General features: G+C 47.2%; 1 protein-coding gene across 1 annotated transcript in view; it reads left to right on the top strand.

Moving 5' to 3' along the window:
- The first annotated feature begins 517 nt into the window (after nt 1–517).
- ST3GAL1 (ST3 beta-galactoside alpha-2,3-sialyltransferase 1) overlaps nt 518–11,441 on the top strand; it is a 122,051-nt gene continuing 111,127 nt past the window's right edge. The window contains exon 1 of the mRNA XM_019528193.1: nt 518–627. The gene's annotated coding sequence lies outside the window, so the exon portion shown is untranslated. The remainder of the gene's footprint in view (nt 628–11,441) is intronic.

Below are 11,441 nucleotides of genomic sequence, written 5' to 3'. Positions count from 1 at the left end.
CATTATTAAAGCCAACAGAGAGACTCAGATGGATGTAAACAAGACCAGGATTTATTTATCCCTCTGAGCCATCTTTTTTTTGCTGTTTCTCATACTTTCTCCAGCGAAGGATTACGCTCTCCCCTGACTTAGAGTCTGCAATTCTGTAGAAGTGTAAAACCTCAGCAAAACATGAGTGGGAAAGTTTTATTTCTGATATGAAAGCAAATGCGTAGGCTTCTAGGTACATACTTACTGCAACACTTTTCACATCCTTAAACTAGTGATTGCTGTATTATCTTTAGTTACGAGACTTAATTAATACCACATGTTGATTTACAGTATATAGAGTGGAGTAACCATCTGCATCTAAAAATGAAAATCTGCTGCTCTGTCGTGAGAGTGAGAATTGATTAGACCTCCTAAATGCATATTTATAAACTGTAATCTAAAGAGCTATCCCATATAGAATATATTAAGTTGTATATTAACGTGAGGCTGGTGAGAAGTGATAAAGTAAATTTTCTTCTCTTTTTTTTTTTTTTCTTTCAATAGAACATAATCTTTTAAAGAGACTTTGATCTAAAGCTGGATACTCGTGTGTCTGTTGGAAAGAGTGCTTCTTTATGAAATGGCTACCGTGTTCATGTAAGTAGATGTATTCTATTTGATGTGGGGAGATCAAGGTGCTTTTCAGCCTTTAGCTGCTCATCTGGCCACCTAACATCTTTCCCTCTCTCTTACCTCTACTAATTTAGCTGTGTTGAGCTAATCAACTGGCTCTTGTCTTTATTAGTGGGTTTTCAGTTTGAGTTGAAAGGCAAATATTGCATGCAAGAGAATACTTCACTTCCCCAGTTTTTACTTATGAAACTCCTAATTGGGTGAACATTAGTTCTTAAGTGCCATGTTCAACTCTTTCTCACTTTCTGGCACAATAACTTTCTGGACTGCCTTTAATCCAAGAATTTGGTAGCGCTTAGCAGGCTAGAGTCTCACTCACTGCACCCTTGTCTTACATAGATAATGTTTCTCAGAAGAAGAAACAGATCCAAGTATCTAAACTTGGGTCTTGGAGTTGCTCAGATGGCAGGGTGGGAATAACCTGTCGCAAAGGGAAGTGCAGTATCTCTCGCACCTACTTCAGGTATCAAGCTTAGCTATAGCACTCTTTCCTGCCCAGACAGGGGGTCAGACTCGATGATCTGTTGAGGTCCCTTCTGACCCCAGCATCAAGGAATCTATACATTGACTTCTCTGAAGCTGCATGAAGCTCAGAGCAGCTGAAAGAGACTGGGAATTGTGGCCTTAAGTTCAATGCTCCTGGCACTGCAGGGCTCTGCTCTCAAATACTTGTATATGATAGATAAGCCAGCACAATCCCTTAGCAAGAGGTGAGGTTTTTTAGCTAATGTGAGCAAACCAGACTCCTTCAGCTCTTGCGGCCAACAACCTCCAAGACCGTAGGGTGAATAAACTGAATTAAAACTTGGCATGCCACGTTACAGATCTGTATCTCTCACCAGTGACCATATTTCAGTGAATGTTGTGGGAGGAGGGGAAACCAACTCTTTTTCCTACAAGCAGTAGCAATAAAACATCCCCCATGAAAGGTGCTCCAGCTCAAAACGTAAGAACCAGAAACGGAGACTTTCCAAGATGTGTTGCATGCTGAGATTTGATATGCACAAGATAACTGTATCGAGAAATTAAATGAGTTATGGTTAAACGGACAAGTGGGCCATTTGCATCCTGTGAAGCACTTGGAACCACTCATGGTCAAGCAAGGACATCTCTGACAAGTGGAACTGAATTATCGAACAACAAAAGTATCCAGTGCATGTCAATGAAATGCAAATCCTGATGACAAATGCATGTGCCTGCAGAAAGCAGCCAATGGAGAATAACATGGATATACTTCTTGCTTCTTAAAAGGCTTGAAGTGTTTTGGGGTGGGAGGAGGGACACAGCTCTTGGTAGCAACCTAGAAACTTTGCTATGTACATGTTGTAATGGTGGTTAGCTACTCTTACTTCTCTGAAATCATTAGAAATACTTGTTACCACACCAGTCCATAGTTGCCACCTGCTAAAGATCAAAGTGTGATGATAAGTTACTCTTGAGGTCTTCCTTTTGCTTTCAGTAGCAAGCTAGACATTGAAACGAATTCTTGCCTGCTGTACAGTGTTTGATAATCAAAGACTTGTGATATACAGCTGCAGGAAAATAATAGATGGCATTTTCCCTAGAGACCTGACTGCAGCCCATGATAGTTTATCATTCTTGGCTTTGGAGGAGAAGAGAGCTTTCTTTTTCAAAAGGCCCAGCCATGATAATTAGGTAAATTTGTTATCTTCAGGAACCTGCAAACTCTCATCTTTAGAAAATCTTGTCCATGCTTACCAGCTGTGTGGATGTTCTGTCTTTGTATGTATATACATAGTTTTGTTTTAAACCAAGATGCAGACTCTCCAAGCAGAGCCTCCATCCCAAAAAGGAAACGCCAAAGGCTCCAAGAAGTCTGGCAGTTGCCTAATTCCTAGCAGTGGCCTTTAATATAGGAGGTGCTCTGATTTTTATGTGGTGGTGGGCAGCAGACTAAAAGGAAACAGAAGATCTTGATGCCCCTGGGAACTGGAGCACCAGTTCCCTAATGGCATAGTGATCATTACCGGTGCAGCTGGAATCTCCTTCCAGTCCTCTCAGCAAAATATAACACTGGATTCCTGTTTGTGGCAAACAGTGACATAAGACCTGGTCCAAATAATAGTGTTGTGTGGATGCATGTACTGCTCACAATCCCTGGTTTGCATGCATCGGCAAAGGTGTCAGATTCTTACTCGAAAGCTAATTCCTGTAGACGACTGCTTTTTGGCCCACTAGGACAGAGCCAGAAAATCAAGAAGCTTGTCTTTGCTCAACTGTCTCTTCCAATACTGGATGGGATATTTGGCAGCAGGTCAACAAGGCATTGGGTAATCCAGCAATGACTTGGGTGCCAAACTGGATGCTCTGGATGAGTACCAAACAATAGCACTGCGTTTGGCCACCAGCTACCATAACATCAAGAGAAATGGCTGCTTCAAAGCTCAAATTGCAGTAGCCCAGCACTTTATGTGGTAGTACACAATAAGGAGATGTGCACTTGCCATTCAATCATCCATTCAAACTTTAAGACACCCATGGGTGCCAACAGAGTGCACCCACCTTTAGGAGCCTCCTCCCATTAGCATCCTAGATTGTTTCCTCCTGAATTCTTGCTTGCCACGTCTTGATTTAATAACTAAACGGGGAGCTTTGCCCAAAGCTTTAGGAAAGCAGACCCTTTTCTGGACCAAGGCTCACCTGGTCTCGCCCCACTTTTACTCTGGCCGTGCCTTCTAGCTTGGAGTCCACTGTTCAGGGCTGCAGGCTTCTGGCTAGGCTTGGCCCATGCTCTCGTGACCTCGGGCTCCAGGCTCCATGAGAGCCCTGCCAGGCAGCTGGGACCACGGGTCCTGTTTTGCCATGTTCCACTCCTGCCTTTCAGTCCCTGGCAGGCTCTGTCCCCTTGGGCTCAGAACATGCCCCCAGTCCTTTATCTTCCATCCTCTTACCCGAGTCTGTAACTAACTCGGTATGTCCCCAAGCACCTTTTTCCGTAGCCTCTGCCTCCCCTACAGCAACAATCCGGTCCACCAGGGAAATGAAAACCACAAAACGCAGGTCCTGATCCTAGCTCAAAGCAATGTTCCACCTGGGGTTTGCCTCACTCTATAATGGCATGAAGAAAAACAGAAAAGGCTCAAGGCTCAAGATACTTAGCTTGCTTGCAGCACAGGCTCTCAGGTTTCCTTCACCCTGGCTGCTGCTCTGCATCCTTCCTGGCCCAGGGACCAGAAGTGAAGGGTCCAGTGATCTGGAGTTCAGCCCCCGAATCCCTCCATCAGGGCCTCCTGTCCCCTATAGCTCCTACAGCCAGCCTCCTCTTTCTAGCTTGCGCCTTGTGTTTATAAATGGTGTTTCTGGATCACTGGACCCTCCCTCGGCCATTACGCACTGTCTGCACCTGGACCTGGCAGCCATCTTATTTCAGACTTCTCTGCCTATGGGTTTGGCTCTAGCAATACAAAGGAGGGACAAGTGAAATAGGAAGACAAGGGTGGGGGGAGAACTAGGCACCCTTGGATCTCTTTCCTCTCTAGTAACGGGGTAGGGGCCCCATTATGCAAACACACGGTGAATCTTTAGCTTCGTAAAGCATCCAGTTGATTTATCACATTTAAAATCCGGGAGGGAGAAGTGTTCTACGGACCTTATTTTGTACATCCATGTGTTGGCCAAGTAAAAGCGCCTGCGTGGTTGAGTGTACGGTGCAGGACCCACTTTACCTCCAGAAAAAAACCTTGTATGGCAGTTCTTAGTTTTGCTTGCTATACCCCAAAACTAAAGAGCCCTTTGCCAGGCAAACCTGTCACTGGTTCACAGAAACCTGGTAGCCTTCCCTGGTAGCTCTGTCCCTGGAGTTGAAGTTTCGAATCTGTTCCCACCCCTGCTGCTGAACTGCTGTGATCTTTGTCTCCCTGTCAAGTGGGGATAATGATGCTTGCCCTCCTTTTGCAAAGTGCCTTGAGATCTGGACAAAAAGTGTTCTGTAAGAAGCAAGTGTTAGCTAAATATAGAGTGGGCAACTTCATTTGAAATAGGAATTATTTCTGTTAAATGCCCGGCACAAAGAAAAGCTAATCCCATTTTAAAAATCACTGGTTTTCTTCCTCTGGGAACCTGCAGGAGGGGAGGAAAAGCTTTGATGCACTTTGTATAGCTGAAACAATATGCTGGACTAACTGACACTCACTTGCCCCAATTTACAGCGGTCCCATGCTCAATAGTTGGCTTAATTGGCTAGATCTCATGTGAGAAGCCCACTTCTATCTGTAAACTCAAAGTCCACCACTCAGCTCTGTGCCCTGTGATTTTGTAAACCCATCTCGTGAAGCAGAAAAAAACACTACATCTGCTAGCTCCTTTTTTCTTTAAGGTCTATCTTCCCCTTTGACTAGGACACCCACATCCTTCAAGCTTTGCTTAAGGGATAGTTATTGAAGGGTACATCGCCATAGGCGTCTTCACCTTGCCTAGCCAAAGCAGCTCTCAGGTCACCTTGTGTCCCCTTGGGTAGCCAAAGGTCTAGTTTCATGCGTGTGAATCCTTCCTAGCCCTGGTGCAATAAATTCCCTTGACATGGGAGATTTTTTTTAGCAGCATAATTCTAATGTCTGTATTTCTCTGACACTCAATTGCATTTCCTGATGAGCGTAGCAGTTGGCTCACTGACTTCCTGTGGCTTCATCTACAGGGCCTACCTCTGGTAGGAGAGACCCCCTTCATTGTAATAAATTATTCACTTGTAGCCAGATGCTCTATAAAAGACCCAAGTGCACAACCAGTACTGGGCTACAGTAGGATGTCCATTCAAACTAGCTTGAGCCTGCCTGGCTGTACACAGATTCATTCAGAGCTCCTCAAGATGCTGGGAGTTACTAAAGTCCTGCTAGTTTTGTGCCACTGGAGAGTCTGGTCCATTTTTAGAGATGTTCAAATTTCCTTGCGTTGAAGAAGATGCAACAATGAGCGTCATGCCCGCCAGTGTGGCTGGAGTCCCGCTTGCTGAGGCAGCGGTCAAAGAGGAGGCCATGTAGGTCTCTCCTGATCAATGCAGGACCCGCTCTGACCTCCAGCTCTAGGCCGTATCTAATTGGGTATTGATATCAACCTTTTACTCTGCGCCTAGTGAGCAGTCTGATGCAGCACTGAAGTGGCATGCTCTGCCCTTATTCACATTTTGTGTGAATAGTGCTGGTCGGTTTTGATGTGCTGCCGTAGCCCATACCTCTGCTTCGTGTTCTGGGGTTTCTGTTCCCGTGCATTTTGGGTTGCTGCCTGTTCAGCAGAATGAATACCGAGTTAACAAAAGCTGCAGTAACAGTGTAATTTTTAGCAGGGCGTGTTACAACAGCCAGTATTTAAAGTGTGGGCACACGATTACGTTACTTGGAAATAAACGTCGGCTTTTGTGCCTGAGCCTGGCACTACTCTGTTGCCACTAGCCACATGGATGCTCTTAACCTGCTGGGAATGCGAGATAGCTGACCTCGCAACAGAGACGTGGCAAGCAGCATCGTAGCTGCTGGCATCTGCGGTATGTCCCTTGTCCAGTGCAAAGGGTTGCAGTCTGAGCCTTTAGGAAGGCTCCCAGAAACCGTCCCTCCTTAGCACTGTCTTTCTGGGCTCTGCTCGGATGAATTCTGTATTTCCCGTGTTAGATTCGACCAACTCCCTATTATTCAGAAATGGTTCAGTCTCTCCAGGTATGTTTCTCCTTTGTGGTCCATGGCTGTAAGTGCAAAGGGGAACCTTTTAAATAACTCCCCCAATCTCTATGCCAACAATGATAAAAAAAAAACCTCACATCTTCTATTTTCTCTTGTCACCTGGGGGCAATCAGAGAGGGAGAGCTGTTCCCCAAATTACTTTCTCCTAGTAGAGAAGCCTGTTACCAATTCTGGGTTGTGGGGTGGCTGTGTTAGAATCATAGAAATTGAGGGGTGGATGGGACTTCTGGACATCATCTAGTCCAACCCCTGCTCAAAGCAGGACCAGCCCCACCTAGATCATCCCAGACAAAGCTTTGCCTAAATGAGTCTAAAAACCTCCAAGGATGAAGAGACCACCACCTCTCTGGGTAATCTGTTCCAGTGTTTCCCTACCCTCCTAGTGAGACAATTCTTCCTAATATCTAACATAAACTTCCCTGCTGCAACTTGAGCCCATTGCGCCTTGTTCTGTCATCTGCCCCCACTGAGAACAGCCCAGCTCCATCCTCTTTCGAGTCCCCCTTCAGGTAGTTGAAGGCTGCCTTTAAATCCCCTCTGTCTTCTCTTCTATAGATGAAATAAGCCCAGTTCTCTCAGCTTCTTCTCAGAAGTCATGTGCCCCAGCCCATTCACCATTTTGTTGCTCTCTGCTGGACTCTCTTCAATTTTTCCACCACCTTTCTGTAGTGGGGGACCCAAAACTGAGCACAGGACTCCAGATGTGGCCCCACCAGTGCTGAATAGAGGGGACTAATCACTTCCCTTGACTTGCTGGCAACATACCTACCAATCCAGCCCAGGATGCTGTTAGCCTTCTTTGCAACAAGGGCACACTTGGCTCATATTCAGCTTCTTCTCCACTGTGACCCCCAGGACCTTTTCTGCAGAGCTGCTGTGCACCCAGTGAGCCCCCAGCCTGTGCTGGTGGATAGGATTGCTCCATCCTAAGTGCAGGACTTTGCACTTGTCCTTGTTGAACCTCATGAGATTTCTTTTGGCCCAGTCCTCCAATTTTTCTAGGTCACTCTGAATCCTAGCCATACCTTCCAGCATATCTGCTACTCCCCCGAGCTTGGTTTCATCTGCAAACTTGCTGAGGGTGCACTCCATGCCAGCTTCCAGGTCGTCAATGAAGACATTGAACAAAATTGGCCCCAGGACCGACCCCTGGGGCACTCCAGTATTGAGTCAAGGTTGCAAAGGACAGCAGTTGGTAGGCTACCAACGGCATGTGTGCCCCCGCAGATTGAACCTTTGAGTGTTTGAATACTGGAGGCATGGAAGGCAAAAGATAAGCAGCAGATGGCTGACAGTCAGGAGTGGAAGAAACATGCTTGTGGGCAGTCCCAAGCAATCCGCTTGGTTTTGCAGTGTGCTATATTCTGGCATACACAATTTCTGCCTTAAGATTTCCTTACTGACTTGTAGGTGGCAGGAGCAAGGATGCTGCACACTGAATAGAGCACTTCAGTAACTTGTCATGGAGCCAGATGCCTTTGAAACCTAGATGCATGCTGCAGTGCTGCTGTAGCCTGGTTTGGGCCACTCAGCTTGTGAAATCACACCTACTGAAAGCCGAGTGTGTTCAAAGAACCTGAGCCAATGTACTTTCCCAGCAACTGTCACCCTGGCATTTGCATTTGCTGCCACAATAAACAAGCTTATCAGCTAGTGGGTTTTGGTCTTCAACATCTGTGCTGCAGATACTGTAAAGAGAAGGGCGAGGGGAGCTGCTTGGGTACAGGCACCAAGGTGATTATCTTGACCTGTGCTTCTGAGGCTGGATACTGCAGAGACTTTAGTTTCCAGTGTAAATACCATATTATTATATTATGTTATTACCCCCCTCCTCCCCACATATGGCAAATGCCAAGCAGGTGGTGAGTCCATCTAGTTCTTCAACTGGGCAAAGAAGTTGGGGACCAGAAGGGGGTTGGGAGGGTTGTTGCATTGCAACACATAATGTGTGCTTACTGTCGAGTTGCCCTCTGCAAGTGTTCATGTAACTGTTTTCTTGGCCAAACCTGCTGAGTCTCAAGTGGAAGAGTGAGCAAGCTTACTGTGACGTAAGGGTCCTCCTGGTCCACACAGAATGACTGGCTGCAACCTAATCTACTAAATAATGCCATTTAGCAATCGTTTTATGGACATACTGCTCCCAAAATCTGACTAGTTACTGTGGATAGATGCCATATACAGGGGTGCTACATGGCTGCTGTGTAGTGCATTTGACCTGTGCTTAGCCTCTACTGGAGAGGGCTTAGTAGACGATTTTACTATGCATTTAAGTGCCACGTAAAAACTGGTGACATTATGCAAATGCGCAGTAAAACCACTTGCTGCCCATTAAGCATCACTAAAAAAGCTTACAAATGCACTACTACGCACTAGTGCATACATTTTCATTTAGTACCTCACATTGGAGAGCATTTTTACACGTGGTCTGGGGCGGGTGGGGAGGAGGTGCTTTAATTAGAGCAGCTCTGAGACCTGCTTTAATTAAAGCGCTGCAGTGTCTCATGTATCAGCATCCCTGCACTTCAAAATGGCAGTGGGGGTGTTTGAATGAGCTTTAGTTAAAGTACCCCCCATCACCATTGTGAAGCACAGGGGTGCTGATACAAGAGACACAGAATCTGGCTGGAGCGCAGTAATTACTATGCTCCAGCAGACTCAATTAATTGGAGCAGCCTCCATGCTCATATACAGGCACCAGGAGGTACTACATTTAACGCACCTCAGAAAAGGCGCATTATGCAAGTGTAGACACACCCAATGTCTCTCTTCCCCAGCCCCAGCCCCAGCCCCAGCCCCAGCTCCTTTTACCAGGGCTGCAAGTAAAGAAACTGCTTTTCTGTAAGAGGGGTCAGGAAAGCTGGTGGCCTTCGGCCTCATGAAGACCTGTTAAAGCTGCAGCCAGGCTCTTGAGATTTTCTGCTCTGTTTTAGGAACAGAACATTTTTGTTTCCAGGCATATTTCCACACAGCTCCCCAGTTTGAAAGTGTGCTCAGGGTCCTCAATGCATTGAGCTGGGAGCTTTTCTGTCAGATTCCCTGGGCTATCGGAGAGTCGGTCTCCTTGGGCTGACAAGGGGTGGTAGTAAGCTGTCAAACCAAGTCAGCGTCTCAGCCTCAGCAAGAGGGCTGTAGCAATGTAAAAATGAACAGCTAGAAAGGAAATTGGCTCTTTAGTCCTGGAATTACTTTCCCCATGAAGCTGGGGTGTCAGGGTATGAAAACACACAGCTAAGGGGGCAAAGACTAGAGGGGAAAACTGTGCTCCTGCTTGGGCCGCTGAGGTTGAGCATTTCATTTCCTTGGCGTTCGTTCAGGGCCCACCTCTGACTCTACACGTGGAATCTGTAACGAGCAGGATTCCTGCTGCACCTCCACCGCTCTCAATATTGTGGCCTGACAGCGCTCTTGTCAGAATCAATACCATGAATAATATACTGCGGGAATCCAATCATAATTTTAAAACAAGGCTGCAGAAGGGAGTACATTCTCCAGTGTCCCCTAGTGAATTAGAGCTTCATTTCTCTCCTAAATGCTTCCACTTTTTTTTTTAATCCATAAAGTTAACAGAAAATTGCAGCCACTAAAAGTGAGAGTTTTGCAGAAGACTGGCATGGGAGTTGAAGCCATTGCTCAGTCCCAGAGCAGAGTAGCTGCCTTTTCCTCGGCGTTCCTCCACTCGCCTAGCACGCCGCAAAGCCCCTGTGCTAGGAGAGAGACAAGGCACCGGTCCTCGAGACAACAGGCATCCTTCGGTCACGGTGACTTTGATGAGCTTGGAGGGAGCTCAGAACTGTATTATTCCCCACCATCAATGGGATATTATTTCAGTTTAGGGTTGAGGCAGGTGGGTGGAGGAAGCTTGTGCTTTTCTTGCTATGTGGCTAAATGGAGGAGGTCAGCCTCTAGGTCTTTTGGCTCAGCAACTTACCCGACCTGTGATAGGGATAACCTGCTTGGTATTACTTGCCTTAGCACCGAAAAGTGATGGGTCTGCTTGTCTTGACTCATCATCATGAAATAATGTAATAACAGTAAGTGTCAGAGGGGCAGTACCCTTTAGGGTCAGACTCTTATGGGGCTTGGAAACCTCTTCGTGCGTCCACTTCGTACATCTTGTTTTAAGGGGGCGCCTGACTTGCCGCATTTTGAGTTTGCAGAAATGTTGCATGAGATGGGAGTTCAGGCCGAAGGCGCATGCGTGGATTGTCTCTGACACCCATCCAAACAGTCGCCTGTGCTGAGCAGGGTCTTTGGGTGAATGTGATATCTCTTATTAGACCAATTGAATCATTGGAAAAATTGTCTTTTACAAGCTTTTGGGCACAAACACCTTTCTTTAGGCATAGGGAGAGTCTGCTGGTGCTTGTGTACTCTCTTGGGTGGAATAGAAGTGTAAGTTAATATGCAAAATGAAGTTTTGTGAAAATGCAAATGTGTAGCAGGGAAGATCAGAGGAGAGGAAAGATGCAAAGGAGGGAAATGTACCTTCAACCCTGGCAATGTCTTCTGCTCTGCTGGCAGCCGGTGAGGAGGAAGCGGGGCGGGGGAGGGGGGTGGGGAACGGCTCCCGCTGAGGGCTCCCAGACCCCTGCACCTGGCACAGCCCAACTGGGGGTACAGAGCTGGGTGGGGGGCCATCCCCCCCAGCTGCAGGTCCAGTGCCAGGTGGAGGGGAGGGTTTCCCAGACCCCGACTGAGGAGGGGGGCATGGCCAGGGGGACCAGCGCCAGGCATGGGGAGAGACGGGAAGAGGCACCCTACTGGGGGGCTTCCCTCCTCCCTGTTCCTCAGCTCTAGGGGGACTGCATGTAGGTCTGGTCAGGGGTTTCCCCTGTGCCCCCTCCTCAGCGGACTGGAGGCTACAGAGGGGGCTGGCTGAGGAAATCACTCATCTCCCCACTGGCTGCCGGCTGGGAGATTTGGTCTAGTGCCCTCTGGCGCCTGGTGTGGGCCACTGCAGGGGTCTGGCTGCCTTTCACTTTCGAAAAGGGAACGTGAGTTCACTTTCTTATCGGTGCAATCTAAGCAGTTTACAGAAACCTGCAAAGATTGAATCAATTCAATTAGTAATTAGTAAGGAGTCAGGGG

This window comes from Gavialis gangeticus, unplaced genomic scaffold (assembly GCF_001723915.1).
Source record: "Gavialis gangeticus isolate Ggan-Ray unplaced genomic scaffold, GavGan_comp1, whole genome shotgun sequence".
Lineage (NCBI taxonomy): Eukaryota > Metazoa > Chordata > Crocodylia > Gavialidae > Gavialis > Gavialis gangeticus.
Note: the sequence above shows the minus strand (reverse complement) of the source record. Positions and strands in the feature narration are given on the sequence as shown.